The sequence below is a fragment of the Cetorhinus maximus genome, chromosome 28 (genome assembly GCF_964194155.1).
Source record: "Cetorhinus maximus chromosome 28, sCetMax3.hap1.1, whole genome shotgun sequence".
Classification (NCBI taxonomy): domain Eukaryota; kingdom Metazoa; phylum Chordata; class Chondrichthyes; order Lamniformes; family Cetorhinidae; genus Cetorhinus; species Cetorhinus maximus.
Genome location: NC_135906.1, coordinates 27,254,003 through 27,269,500, shown reverse-complemented (window position 1 = coordinate 27,269,500; position 15,498 = coordinate 27,254,003). Strand labels below are relative to the sequence as shown.

General features: G+C 46.8%; 1 protein-coding gene and 1 long non-coding RNA gene across 8 annotated transcripts in view; one reads left to right on the top strand and one right to left on the bottom strand.

Moving 5' to 3' along the window:
- The window catches only part of LOC144668978 (uncharacterized), a 139,277-nt gene that overhangs the window by 8,679 nt on the left and 115,100 nt on the right, over positions 1–15,498 (top strand). The window lies entirely within an intron of this gene.
- The window catches only part of kank2 (KN motif and ankyrin repeat domains 2), a 114,109-nt gene that overhangs the window by 39,349 nt on the left and 59,262 nt on the right, over positions 1–15,498 (bottom strand). The window contains exon 1 of one of the 7 annotated variants that reach the window (XM_078531507.1): positions 1,208–1,226. The exons of the other annotated variants lie outside the window; for them this stretch is intronic. The gene's annotated coding sequence lies outside the window, so the exon portion shown is untranslated. Of the gene's footprint in view, positions 1–1,207; positions 1,227–15,498 lie in introns of those variants that run through there. 7 annotated transcript variants of the gene reach the window in all.

Here is a 15,498-nt window from a genome sequence, read left to right as displayed (position 1 = left end):
AAAAAAGATGACACCAGAACTGAGGGGCTAACTCTCAGGAAAGACTGAATATGTTAGGACTCTTATCACAAAAAAAGAGAGGCTGAGGGGTGACCTAATTGTGGACCTTATGAAGGGATTCCACAGAATAGACATAGAGAAGATATTTTCACTTGTGGGGGAGACCAGAACTCGTGGCTAAAACTATACAAGAGTCACTAATACATCCAGTAGGGAATTCAGAAGAAATTTCTTTACTCAGAGAATGTTTACAATGTGAAACTCACTATCATAGGGAGTAGCTGAGGTGAATAAGCATAAATACATTTCAACTAGATAAGCATGAGGGAGGATGGAATAGAAGGATATGCTGATAGGTTGAGTTGAAGCAGGGTGGGAGGAGGGTCAAGCAGAGTATAAACTGGCATTGAGGAGTTGGGCTGAATGACCTGTTTCTGTGCAGTAACTAAATATATTTAACAAATTTTAGATTTGTATTTAGAAATCAAGCTTGAAGCTAACTGACTGCACCAGAAACCCCAGAATTGAATATCACCATATCCTTCCAAATGTAGGGCCCAGTACTTGCTTATACACTGACATACAGATAGTGCTACATGCATAGACGCACACACACATCCATCCCCACACACATTCACACACACACACTCAGAGACACACACACATTTACACACAGACAGGTGCATACATTCATATACACACACACTCACAGATCCACAGACAGACATACACACATTCTCACACTCACAGACACACACACTCTCACACATACACACACACACACACATTTACACACAGACAGGTGCACACATTCATATACACACACACTCACAGATCCACAGACATACACACATTCTCACACTCACAGACACACACACTCTCACATACACACACACATTTACACACAGACAGATGCACATTCATGTACACAGAGACACACACTCACAGATCCACAGACAGACATACACACATTCTCACACTCACAGACACACACACACATTTACACACAGACAGATGCACATTCATGTACAGAGATACATACTCACAGAGCCACAGACAGACAAGTATACATTCTCAAACTCACAGACACACATTCGTAAACACAGACAGGCACACACACATTCTCACACTCAGACAGACAGACACACACAGACGCACAGACAGACAAACACACACAGCCAAGACATGCAGCAAAAACCATTCTCACCTCTGCAGTCGCTAGCCTGGTGCTGAGTTATATTGCCAGCTGCTCTTCTCTCATTCCCCTGCAGACCTGGTGTGTGTGTGACAAAGCCTGCCTGAGATGCTGAGGCTACATCACCTCCCTCCCACACTGGGTCACACTCAGTTAAAGGCAGCAAATTCTTTACTGCAAATGAGACTGACATTCTGCATCATGTGACAATGTTTACACTTTTGGGTTTAATGTTGGCTGAACCTGCGGATTCACTCCCACCAGCGACAGCACCTTATTGGCATTTTTCGGCTCTGGTCTCATTAACCCCCTGAGCGCTTCCTCTTATTACTTTCCCTTTTCCTCAGCCAATGCTTTCTCTTTCCTCCTGTCTGTCCCCTAACTCTTCCCCGCTCCCCTCCTCACGGAGCTGACTCTGACTTGCACCGGACACTGTCCATCGCCAACATGTCCAGGTGAGTCGAAGATGAGTGTCATGGGTAACTTTATTGCTGGAGCTCTGTGCTGTCCCTGCCTGGCAACGAAGGGAACAGGGAAGCATAGAGAGAGGCCATTCAGCTCATCAAGTCTGTGTTGGATTTTTTGTGGGGGACAATCTAATTTGGAAGCTACGATTTAATCTGCATCCATTAACCTAACAAGCAGCTAATTCCCAATCCTAAGCACTCATTGCAAAAAAAAAACCAGTTACTCACGTTGCTTCTGAGCGCTTTACCAATCATCTAAGCCCTCTGGTTATCAACCTTCAGCCACTGGAAATAGTTTCTCTTTATTTAATCTATCTAAACCCTTCATTTTTAAAAAAAAAATGTCTCCATCAAATGTCCTTTAAGCTTTCTCTGTTCAAAGGGAGAACACATCCTTCTCTAGTCTAACTGTAATCTCTCGTTCCTGGAACCATTCTACTAAATTTATTCTGTACCCTCTCCAAAACCCTCATATCCTTTCCACAGTGCGGAGCCCAGGATTAGGCCGAATTAGTGTTCTGCAAAGGTTTAGTCTAACTTCCTGGAATTGAACTCTTTGCTTCTATTTACAAAGACCAAGATTCCTTGGGCTTTATTAACCATTTAGTTAACCTCTCCTGCCATCTTCAAAGATTAGTTCACGTATACCCACCCAAGTCTCCCTGCTTTTACACCCCTTTTAAAATTTAGCTTCTATTGTCTCTCTTGACCTAAGGTTTGAAGGAATGACTTAAAGGAGGAGAGATGTGGAGAGGTTTAGGGAGGAAACTCTGGAGCTTACAGCCAAGGCAGCTGAAGATGCCGCCACCAAAGGTGGCCAAAGATTCAAATCAGGGATTCATAAAAACCCTGACTTCAAGTAAATTGTATCTTGGAGTCTTGTAGGACTGGAGGAAATTACAGAGATAGAGAGGGGAGCAAGGCCATGGAAAGATTTAAACACAAGGATTTAGGTGTTAGCAGACTGGAGTCCAATGTAGGTCAGTGAGCACAGGGGTGATGGGTCAATGGGACTTGGTGTGAGTTAGGACATGGGCAGCACAGTTTTGGATGAGCTGAAGTTAGGAAAGAGGGTGCTGATATGTGGCATCGAGTCTGGAGGGAGCAAAGTCAAGGATGAGGGTTTTGACAGCAGACGAGTAGAAGCTAAGGGCACTTTTTGGATAGAGACCAGGAGCGGGAATCCTGCACGGCATTCCTCCACTTCCCTGGGTTCAGGGCCTCTTGTACCCATCCCTGTGGGAGTGCTCTCCGGGAATGATCAGTCCACCTGTGGAGGGGGGGGGGGAAAGAGGCAAGTACCTGGGGGAGAAGGGAATAGAAAGATATGCTGAAAGGTTGGGATGGCGTACATGGAGACTGGTGTACAGTACAGTATAAATACCAGCTCGGGCTGAATGGCCTGTTTCTGTGTAATTCTATTTAAGAATACTTGGGGCGGCGGGGGGTGGCAGATAGGAGAATTAAAATCGCCGTCTGAAGCAGGAGACGTGACCTTGAGAAAAGCTCAGCACTCAGAGGGACAAATGTACGAGGAACACTGTAGAAATGCAATGGAAAAAACAGTCAAAGATTTAGCAGTGTTAAACCTCGCACATGTTTCTCATTTAATCCAGTTTAACAAAATGACTCATGACCAGGCAGCAATTTGTGCAGTCAGGAGAATGTGACGAAATATGTCCCTTGGGAAGCCTTTTATTCACGGCCTTTCCCTGTCAACAAGAATCAGTAGAAGAATCACATAACCCAAAACAGAAAGAGCTCACAGAGAAGGGTGTTTAACAGCAGCACTTGTCCTGGGGGGGGTGCAGTGGGAAACACGTTTATTATTATGGACCCCCACTCCTGCCCATCCACTGGAGCGATTGTCATCCTCTCATGTTCAATCCTCTTGACTCCACTCACTAATTAAATGGACTGTCGGGTCTCCGAGGCCTCTATTTATCTCCTGTTCCCAAGGCAGAAATCTCTCATCTCCAGGTAACATAGTTCCTGAGTGATGCGACAGCCCACAGACATCTAGGAATGCCTGGAGGCAGCTTAAAACAAAGCACACAAACGCTCAGGAGCGCAGAGCCGCAGGTACACAACAAGCCTCCAAAACACAGGCCCTCCAAAGTGCTGGCCCTCCGAAACATACTCAGAAGGGCAGAACCTCAGAAATGTACAGCCTCCGAAACACAGCCCCTCCAAAAACGCAACACCTCCGAACACACAGCCCCGCTCGAAAACGCAACCCCTCTGAAAACGCAGCCCCTCCAAAAAACACGGACTCTCCAAAAAGACACAGAGCCTCAACATTCTGAGGAGAGATTTGGTCCACTTGTTCTTAAATTAAAAATATTAACGGTCTATGTGCCTCTCTCTTAAACTATCCTTCCTCACTCAGTAGCATTGGTGCGAGGCAGGGAGGTGGTGGTGAATGCTGCAGAGTATCAAAAACAATAAATCAATTAAACAAAAAGGTGAAAAAGTAATTACCTTGTTGGCTCTATAAAAGCCTGTCCTTTTCCCAGTTGATAAATCGCTCTAGACAATGTCAGATTAAGTCTGTGTTAAACCTCCCCAAACTCTGACTCACTGTTTCCGAGCACTTGACTCATTTTTTCTCAAGTCACAGTGTACGATATTCTAAACAGTAACCACAGGGTCAGGAGAACCACAAGAAGGTTTGAATCAGCTGAAGCCACTTCCTACAAACCAGAATAACGGAGCCAGGCCATTCTCTCTCTCTCTTTTCTGGGTTGCCACCCTTTCAGTGAAAGTCCTGGATACATATTTCTGGGTAAAAACAGTTTAATGCTCGCCTCACAATCTGCTCCCCTAAAGGTACTGACTCTTCCTGGGGCTCAGTTTTACAGACGCCATTCAACAGTCAGTGCCCATTATTCGAGTGTGATCCTCAGTAGGGGATATTCCATTGGTGTGCATCACCAGTCCACACACCTTTACCTTCCAGCAGGAGTCTACTCGCTATAGGTCAAGATCAGGCCCCCAGCTGTGCTCCGATTCCTTAGCCCAGGTTAATTGTCACGCCTCCATCACTATCCTAGCTCAGAAATCACCACAAGTGCAACCTCAGAAACACACACAGCCTCAGAAACACGTGCACACAGCCTCGGAATGTTGCACGCGCACAGCCTCGGAATGTTGCACGCGCACAGTCTCGGAATGTTGCACACACAGTCTTGAAATGTTGCACACGCACAGTCTCAGAATGTTGCACGCGCAGCCTCGGAATGTTGCACGCACAGTCTCGGAATGTTGCACGCACAGTCTCGGAATGTTGCACGCACAGTCTCGGAATGTTGCACGCGCACAGTCTCGGAATGTTGCACGCACAGTCTCGGAATGTTGCACGCACAGTCTCGGAATGTTGCACGCACACAGACTCGGAATGTTGCACGCACACAGACTCGGAATGTTGCACGCACACAGACTCGGAATGTTGCACGCACACAGACTCGGAATGTTGCACGCACACAGACTCGGAATGTTGCACGCACACAGACTCGGAATGTTGCACGCACACAGACTCGGAATGTTGCACGCACACAGACTCGGAATGTTGCACGCACACAGACTCGGAATGTTGCACGCACACAGACTCGGAATGTTGCACGCACACAGACTCGGAATGTTGCACGCACACAGACTCGGAATGTTGCACGCACACAGACTCGGAATGTTGCACGCGCACAGACTCGGAATGTTGCACGCGCACAGACTCGGAATGTTGCACGCGCACAGACTCGGAATGTTGCACGCACACAGACTCGGAATGTTGCACGCACACAGACTCGGAATGTTGCACGCACACAGACTCGGAATGTTGCACGCACACAGACTCGGAATGTTGCACACGCACAGTCTCGGAATGTTGCACGCACAGTCTCGGAATGTTGCACGCACAGTCTCGGAATGTTGCACGCACACAGCCTCGGAAACGCGTGCACACAGCCTCGGAATGTTGCACGCATAGGGCGGAATCTTGTTGAGGTGTCGTGGGTCTCACCTGCTGGCTGGAGAGCCGGTGAGGGACCTGTGCCACCTCTTTGGGAAGGCCTGCTGAATCACATACCAATCAGGCAAGGGCGGGGCCAGTGGTGGGCCTTCGCCTGGAGTCAGGAGTCTTGGGGGCGGAGGTCTCACCTATCGAGAGCTGATGGGCAATCAGAGACCGGCAGCTCTTGTGCTCAGCAGCGCCACTGGGTGGCCGAGGCTGCTGCTGGAAGGACAGGTACCGGAGTCCCAGGGTCACAGTGTTTCTTTTTCATTCATTCACGGGATGTGGGCTTCGCTGGCTGGGCCAGCATTTATTGCCCATCCCTAATTACCCTTGAGAAGGTGGTGGTGGTGAGCTGCCTTCTTGAACCGCTGCAGTCCCTGTGGTGTAGGTACACCCACAGTGCTGTTAGGGAGGGAGTTCCAGGATTTTGACCCAGAGACAGTGAAGGAACGGTGATATATTTCCAAGTCAGGATGGTGAGTGACTTGGAGGGGAACCTGCAGGTGGTGGTGTTCCCATCTATCTGCTGCCCTTGTCCTTCTAGATGGTAGCGATCATGGATTTGGAAGGGTCACAGAGTGACACAGGCCATAGGTAAGTCATGTGGGTGAGGGGGGGTAGGGGGGGGTGCGAGGGGTGGGGGGAAGTGTGGTTTCATGGGGTGGGGGTCAGGGAGTGGGGTGCAGGGGGCAGCAGCAAGGGCAGGGGGGTGGCTCCCAGATGGGTCCCTCCCCTTCCCAATGTCACTGCCCCGCCCCAGGGGTGACCAGCTGGCCACACAGTTCCAGCTGCCATGCAAGCCACATGGCAACAGGTGTGCCCGCCGCTAGCGGTGGTGGGACGAGGTCCTTAAGTGGTCGTTAATTGGCTGCGGGATGGGAAGGTTGACCAGGGGCTTTCCCGCCCAGAACCTAATTCTCCTGGAGGCGGGAAGGTGACATGGTTCAGGGGCGTCACCAGTCCAGCTGATACAATGTCCTTCCAATTCCAAACTCGCCACCAGAGAGAGCAGGAGGTTCCGTCCAGAGTCTCCGAAACACACAGGGAGCCACGGAAAAACACACAGCCCCTTGGAAACACACACACACATACACAAACATACAGCCTCGAAAACACGCGCATAGCCTCAGAAATGCACAGATCCTCGCAAACCTGCACACAGCCTCGGAAACACACACAGCCTCAGAAACGTGTACCCTCAGAAACACTGAGCCTGCTCTGTGTCACTCAACAATACTCTGGACAGAGCATGTGCCCACCTAGGGCATCCCAGAATTAACATTTAAAGTTCAAGGTCTAGGTTCAGCACAGCAACTAATCCAATTAGGGATCTAACTGATCCTCTTACTGGAGCCAATCCCTCACTGATCTTGGTAATTTGTGACTCTATATAGTGGAAATAAACAGGGCGTCATTCTACCTTCTGAAATTTTACAAAAACAAAATATATCCAGTAATTTATTGAAAATCTTACACCTGTTCTATACTTGCTGTCAACTTTTGCCATTGTAAGTTTCTACGTCCATATCAATAATGAAAATTTCCTACGTAAGCTTGTCACGCTGTGAATACACTTATTCACTAATGGAGGCGCAGCAGATCGAGAGTGTAATTACCTCTGCCTCTGAAGATGGGCAGAGGTAATGTTTCACCCCTCTCTGTCTGTAAACAATATATCTGAAAAATTAATGCACGGATCGCCACGAAACTCTGTACGCAAGTGAGGTATGGCACAAGAAGAACAGATTAATTTTTGGCGAAGATGTGGATCCAGATACAGATCCTGGGACTTTTTAAAGGATCTGTTAACATTGGGAGCTAGGGCAAATGGACCTTCTTTCTTTTGGAATGTTGTTGATTTTGTTTTAAAGAATGCTGTGGTTTGTCTCAGCTGCTGTGGTGGAATTTGTCACAGATGTCAAAATGTGAGCAGAGTTTTCAGAGCAGGTTGTTAGATGTGGATTGGCCTGAAGCATCCTCAGTGAGATGGAAGTTCTTGATAAAATGATTTCTTTTTTCAGCTTTGTAGTTACAGAGCATCAACCAGGTAGAGAAAAGCCTCAAGGAAGAACTGAGTGTATCTAATAACATTGGGTTAACACAGCAAGTCGGAGGTACTATTGAGTGTCCTCTTCATTTGTGACATGATATCAGTGGTTTCTTCATAAATGTGGGAGAAGAAATTTATAATGAAAATATTAAAATAAGCACAGGCTGACTTTGAAATGGGGTTAAGTTATGTTGGTTTGTCCTGATCAATTATTCCCACCCTTTCTTGCACTTCACCTGAAAATTAGTCTTCACTCCTCACGTGCAACACTATCATTGTTTAATAGTTATATAAAGACCTTATCACATCAGAAACCTTTCAACGTGCTTTAACGAATGAATTGCTTCCTAAATGTTGCACTATTGGAGATGTGACTTTTGGTTGAGACATTAAATGCGTGGATGGAAACGTTTGCATGGCACTACTTTGAAGGGGAGCAGGGGAATTATCCCTGGTGTCCTGGATATGTCATTGGCTCCGCAAAGCACTTTGGGATGTCCCGAGGTGGCGTGACAGAAATGCAAGTCTTTCCTTACGTAGTGGGTAGGACAGTGTGGGATCCTGTATAAGGTGTGAATCGATCGAGACAGTATAACGCAGTAATCTTTGAATTTGGGGCAATTTGACCAGTTTAGTTGGCAGGCTGAGCCTATCTGGTTCTGTACATGTCTGTGATTCAAAGTGGTATGGCCCTTTGTAACGAGAGAAAATGGGTAATGATTCCACTGGGGTTTCTGCACAGCAGGAATGACAGGAAGTGGTTTGACCTCAGAGCGTACATAATAACATGGGACTGGTTCAGTGGGACAGCTCGATCTGGTCACTGCAGAAGACTCTCTCAGCTGAGGCTCAATGCTCGGTCTTGAGGAATGCCTGTATTCGGAATGGGGAAATGGCTTCATTCGCTGAAAGTGGTTATGATTCTTTTGACATTTTTCTCTGTAGAATGTGAACTGTGGGCCCATGAGCATGATCAGTTGGAGCAATTAATTAAGCAGGATAATACACAGGAAAGGTGGGGCTTGGCTGTTCAAGGATCCATTTCCTATTTTGAATCCCTCGGAGACTCTGTCAACCCCTGTCTATTCAAAACAAGGTCGGCTTTCCAAAAATGTTATTTGAAAGATTAAATCCTGCTCTCATCAGAAATTCTTGGAACAAGTACGATGGACTGAGCACGTCACCAAGTAAGGGTTGCCAACTCTAGGTGGGCCTGTTCCTGGAGGTTGAATTATGAGCTCCATCCCCCCACCACCAGCATCTCCAATGTCTTTGGAATTAATAACCGAGAGTTCAGGGGAAAAAGGAATGAAAAGCGCTCTTTTTTTTTTAATACCTCCATCTGCTGGGTTTGTTTGCAGCATTTTATTTGTCTTTAAATCCTGAAAAGCTCCTGGACAATCCTGGAGGGTTGGCAACCCAACTGGCTGAAGGGGCAGGACTGTCTGCAGCTTGGTGTCTGTCAGTCGGGTACTGTCTGCTGTTAACGTCCTGCCAGGACCAGCCTGCTACGTCTGAGAGGCAAAAAAATGCAGATTGCTTGGCCAGTCACCAGCACGGGGTGTGGCTGGTTCTGTGGCCTTGTTTCCTCTGCCGTTTCTCACTCATTCCAGAGGGTCACTGAGTCATACAGAGCGGGGACCTCCCCTGCTTCAGTCTGAGTCTGTTTTGCTGTCAGCAGTGATGTCGGGATAAATGGCAGCAATGTCCTCGGCTATGGAGAGGGAAAGGCACAAGACATCAATCAGCCAGAGTCCCTGGATCACTGTCCAGTGATTTCTGCTGGAATAAAAGCCTGGATGGACATCAAACGTGGAGAGACATCAGTTGGAAATCAGTGGGCAGCAATGTGATAATGACCAGATAATCTATTTAAGCAATGTTGATTGGCCAGGATATTGGCCAGGACCCAGGAGTAACTCCGCTGCTCTTCTTTGAAATAGTGCTGTGGGATCTCTTACATCCACCTGAAAGGACAGCTGCAGCCTCAGTTTAACATCTCAATTGAAAGGCGGCACCTACAACAGTGCTGCACTCCCTCAGTTCGGCACTGAGAGCGTCAGCGCAGGTTTTGTGCTCAAGCCTCTGGGGTGGGGCTTGAACCTTCAACCCGTCTAACTCAAGGGGAGCCAGAGCCCAACTCACCGAGCCAGGGCTGACAATGCCGGGGGGGGTGAGTTTCTCGGGCACCCATCTCACGTGCCCATCTCCGAAGGGGCAGCCTGGGCATGGCTCTCAAAGGGCCACTCCACGGAAGCTGAGAAAACCACAGGGTTTAGACGCAGAGCAGGAGGGCAATATTCACTGTGTAGAAAGACGAGGAGATGCGTGTCTGCCTCACTATTGTTATTTATATTTGTCCGTCAGGCTGGCAAAGCTTTACCGCGGCTGACACCTCACAGCTGAGCAGGAGAAAAGGCAGTTCCATTTTTATTCTCTGCTGCCTGGGGTCAGTCAGCCAGCTGTCAGTAACAGGGAGCTGGCACAGATGAGCAGAGCTGAATCACCCCAGTCTTACCGTATATGGTATTAATTTTGAGAGAAAACAAACAGAACATTTCTTTTTTAAGCCACTGGCAGAAGCATTTCTTCTCAGATTCACTGCACAGGGGGAAGGAGCTTCGGACAAAGCCTACGAGAGCTCTCACCCACGTCCTTGGGGGGCGCTGAGGGTTTGTCAGGCACTCACTCGAGAGTGCACACTGTCTCCCAGCATAGCAAACATCAACCCCGACAACCACCACCACTGCCCCAGCCCCTGTACAGTGGTCTGTGTTTAACCCAACTGATTAACAGTTTCAGTGAATAATTCATGTAACTAGGTCCATCATCTACTCCTGAAACAGCTAGCTTGGAATGCGATTAGGGTTGCCAACCGTGATTAAATGTATTCCTGGAGGTTTCATCACATGATTTGCCCCCACACTCCAGCCATTAGTCGGCCAAACACATCTATCTTGTAACGCACGGCCTTCCTGTGCCAATGGGAAAGCAAAAAGGGTCATTGCCCAATTGGATGATGCTTGACCATCAGCCAAACAGTCCCCCTTTTCCCCCCATTTTCAATATTTTTAAATCTAGTAAAGAGAAAGGTTCAAAGAAAATTTTAAAAAGAACTATCTTTTTTAGTTCACCATTAGCACATTTAGCTAATATCACCACCGTCAACACCCCTTTGACCTTTTGTCTATGACATCTTTGGCAATCTCTCCTTTGCCTCCGCCTATCACTGGCCCTCTATCCAGCTCCACCTGTCCCACTCCCCTTAAACAGCTTATATTTCACCATGTTTCTATTTCTCTTTAGTTCTGATGAAGTGTCATTCAGACTCGAAATGTTAACTCTGTCTTCCTCTCCACAGATGCTGTCAGACCTGCTGAGTCTTTCCAGCAATTTTTGTTTTTGTTTCAGATTTCCAGCATCCGCAGTATTTTGCTTTTATCTTTTTTTTTTAGTGTTCCTGTGATTTTTCACCAGTGTTGCACACAGCAGGGTCCGGTGATCTTCAATTCCAGGAGACTCCAAGCCATTCCTGGAGGGTTGGTGACCCTAGACATGGCAAAGTTCAAATTGGGTTGCCAACTCTCCGTAATTGCCCTGGAGCCCCCAGGGATTGACACCAAGCTGCAAGCAGCAACCTGGAACCAAACATAGGGGCATTAAAGAAGAGTGGTTGAATTTTTATTTATTTTCAACATTTTTTTTATTCATGAGTTATAACAATGTTGGACATGCTGGGTCCTTTGCATGAGCTACTCAGCTCATCCCACGAACCTGCCCTTTCCCTATTGCACAGCAAATGTGGTGCTTATCCAATTCCCTTTTGAAAGCCACCATTGAATCATCCTCCGCCACACTCTCGTGCAGCACATTGCAGATCCTAACCACTCGCTGTGTCAAAAAAGTTTTTCCTCATGTCACCATTGGGTCTGTTGCCAATCACCTTAAATCGGTGTCCTCTGGTTCCCAATCCCTGCGGCAGTGGGAAGTTTCTCTCTATCTACTCTGCTCAGACCCTTCATGATTTTCAACACCTCTATCAACCCAGCTCTCAACCTTCTTTCCCAAGGAGAACAGCCCCAGCTTCTCCAATCTGTGTGTAACTGAATTCCCTCATCCCTGGAACCATTCTCATGAATCTTTTCTGCACCCTCGCTAAAGCCTTCACATCCTTCCTAAAGTGCGGTGCCCAAATGGGACATAACACTCCAGTTGAGGTCGAATCGGAGTTCTATAAAGGTTCACCATAACTCCCTTGCTTTTGTACTCTATGCCTTCATTTACCTTGTGTACTTTCTTAACCGCATTCTCTACCTGTCCTGCCACCTTCAACAATTTTTTGCACCAATACTCCCGCACCCCCTTTAGTTTAGCACTCTTTATTTTGTATTGCCTCTGCTCATTCTTCCTACCAAAATGCATCACTTCACACTTCTCCGCAGTAAATTTAATCTTCCACATGTCTGCCCATTCCACCGACCTGTCTACGTTCTCTTGAAGCCTATCTCTATCCTCCCCACACTTCACAACACTCCCCAGCTTTGTGTCATCTGCAAATTTTGAAAATGTGCCCTGCGTGCCCAAGTTTAGATCATTAAAATAGATCAAGGAAAGCAGCGGCCCTAATGCAGTCATGTGATGGAAAGTTCCGGAATACATCCAAAATTGGCAACTGTAAATCCAATCCTGGGTATTTGCTGTTGGCTCTGAGACTTTGTCCTACAGGCGGCCTGTGGCATTAATAAGCAGCAGGAAAATAAACACAGAGGTTGTTTTGGTCTTGAGCTTATCTTCAGGGAAATGGAGATAAACATTTGTTGAGATTATGGGGTCAGAAGAAAGTGAAAAGATTTCTTTAATGGAGCCACATCATTTCAACCAATATTTCAATAATATTTAGCATATGTCTTTTTGATTTCCTCTCTCACTATCATTGTCCAGATGCAGTGTGCAACACATCTGGAACAGCTGTTGATCTACCCTCTTTATACTCCTCACCCTTCCCCCCACCCCGCCCCTCCACCATCAGCGCTGTCTCTCATGAGATGCTCCAATGCATGTAAGAGGGAGGAAATAGATTGAATGTCAGGTTTGAGACAAAGTTAGACTCTTACAACATTGGGAGAGAAAGAGAGTTAGATTGAGAGACTTTGGCCCTAAAATTGTCAGCCGGCATTTAAATAACTCCTCATCACATCTCTCAAACTGCTTCAGATACAGGGCAAATAAAGAGTACATCTCCCTCTACATTCTCCCAGCAAACACTTCCAAGGGCAGGGACAACATGGGTTAGATACAGAGTAAAGCTCCATCTACACTGTCCCCATAAAATACTCCCAGGACAGGTATAGCACGGGGTTAGATACAGCGTAAAGCTCCCTCTACATTGTCCCCATCAAACACTCCCAGGGCAGGGAAAGCACGGGGTGAGATACAGTGTAAAGCTCCATCTACACTGTCCCCATCAAACACTCCCGGGACAGGTACTGCTCTGGGTTAGATACAGAGTAAAGCTCCATCTACACTGTCCCCACCAAACACTCCCAGGGCAGGTACAGCACGGGTTAGATACAGAGTAAAGCTCCCTCTATACTGTCCCCATCAAACACTCCCAGGACAGGTACAGCACGGGGTTAGATACAGAGTGAAGTTCTAGCTACACTCTCCCATCAAACACTCCCAGGACAGGTACAGCACGGGGTTAGATACAGAGTAAAGCTCCCTCTACACTGTCCCCATCAAACACTCCTAGGACAGGTACTGCTCTGGGTTAGATACAGAGTAAAGCTCCATCTACACTGTCCCCATCAAACACTCCCAGGACAGGTATAGCACGGGGTTAGATACAGAGTAAAGCTCCATCTACACTGTCCCCATCAAACAGTCCCAGGGCAGGTACAGCACAGGGTTAGATACAGAGTAAAGCTCCCTCTACACTGTCCCCATCAAACACTCCCAGGACAGGTACAGCACGGGGTTAGATACAGAGTAAAGCTCCATCTACACTGTCCCCACCAAACAGTCCCAGGGCACGTACATCACGGGCTAGATACAGAAAGAAGTTCCAGCTATGCTCTCCCATCAAATACTCCCAGGACAGGCACAGCACAGGGTTTAGATACAGAGTAAAGCTCCCCCTACAGTGTTCATATCAAACGTTCCCAGGGAAGATACAGCATATTGAATTTATTCTGAGTTAGGCATATTTTTGATAGACAAGGTAGCCAAGGGTTATGGGAGGCAGACAGGAAAGTGAAGTTGAGACCACAACAAGATCAGCCATGACCTTTTTGAATAGCACAGCAGGTTCAAAGGGCCAAATGGCCTACTCCTGCTCCTAAGTCCTACGTTCCAAGCACAGGTCTTCCTTCCTTTACACTGTCCCATCAAACACTCCCAGGACAGGTAGAGTGCAGGTTAGATACAGAGTAAAGCTCCTCCATCATTTTGAGTAGCATTTAGATTTAAGTTCGAACCATGGGAGAAAACTGATGGTGTTACATTTCTAAACATCTGCAGAGTTAAAGATACTGAAAGAGGAGGTGGCTCAGTGTTAATAAAATAAATCTGAGATGTACTTAGCTCCAAATTAACATATACCGCAGCTAAACGCAGAACCCTAATGGGCCAAATCCTTTTCCATTTGCTCCCACTGTGTAGAATCCTAATGGGCCAAACTGTTTCCCATTCATTCCCATTGCTACTTTCATGATGGGGAAAATTTGTAATGAGCTATCCAGTGTGACCATCCATTCATTGGCCGACTGAGATGCTGATTACAGAAATGAGGTGCCTCGAGCAATATATCCTATTGGCCAGTTGAAGTGATGTTTTCCATGGTCTGGGACCCATGTCCACAATCATACCAATGATCCAAACCTCTCCCATTGACTCCCATTGCATAGTCCCAATGGACCAAATCCCTGGAGAGGCATAACCTTAGCAGATCAGGAAGTGTGTGAACAGAACTGGACCAGTCCTAGAGGCCCTTAAAATCTGAGCTTTCTAAAACGTTTAAGTGTGTAAGATTAGTGTGTGAACATGTTAAGTTCTCGGCTATACACAGTGGATTACAAACCCTGTGACAAACAGATGAAAAAAATTAATCTGGGCCATGAGTAGCTTTGTAGGAGACCATGTGAATTATATTGGCGGAAGGATCGAGAATCAGGGGACATTGATTTAACGTGATTGGCAAAAGAGGCAATGGTGACCTGCTGAAAAACTTTTGTAAGCAGCAATGGTTAGGGTCAGGAATGGACGGCCTGATTGTGTGCAGGAGGCAGATTCAATCAGAAGAGAAAATTTATCTGCAGGGCTACAGGGAAAAGACAGAGGAGTGGGACTCGATTGCTCTTGCAGAGAGAGAGAGCCAGCACAGACACAATGGGCTGAACGGCCTCCTTCTGCGCCCTTAACGTTCTAGGTTTCGATATGAAGCAGTTCCTATTTTCAGCTGGAATAACCTGACTCTTAAAATTAAACCAAGTCACACAAGATGATGGTTATATTGCTGAAAAAAAGAGGCATTTTCTGTCAAAGCTTTTCATCTTTCACTCATCAGGACAATTCACAAGAGAAATGTCAGGGGAAGCAACATATTTATACTGTATGAGAAGAGAGTGCTGATTGGTTCGCAAGTGGACTCTGATTGGTAGAGACATTGCCATAGAGAATACACCATGTTGTTTCCTCTGACACTGATATTTTCGTGCAAATTGCTTTGATGAGTGCAAGATGAAAACTTATGACAAAAAATGTGGTTTTTTTCAGCAAT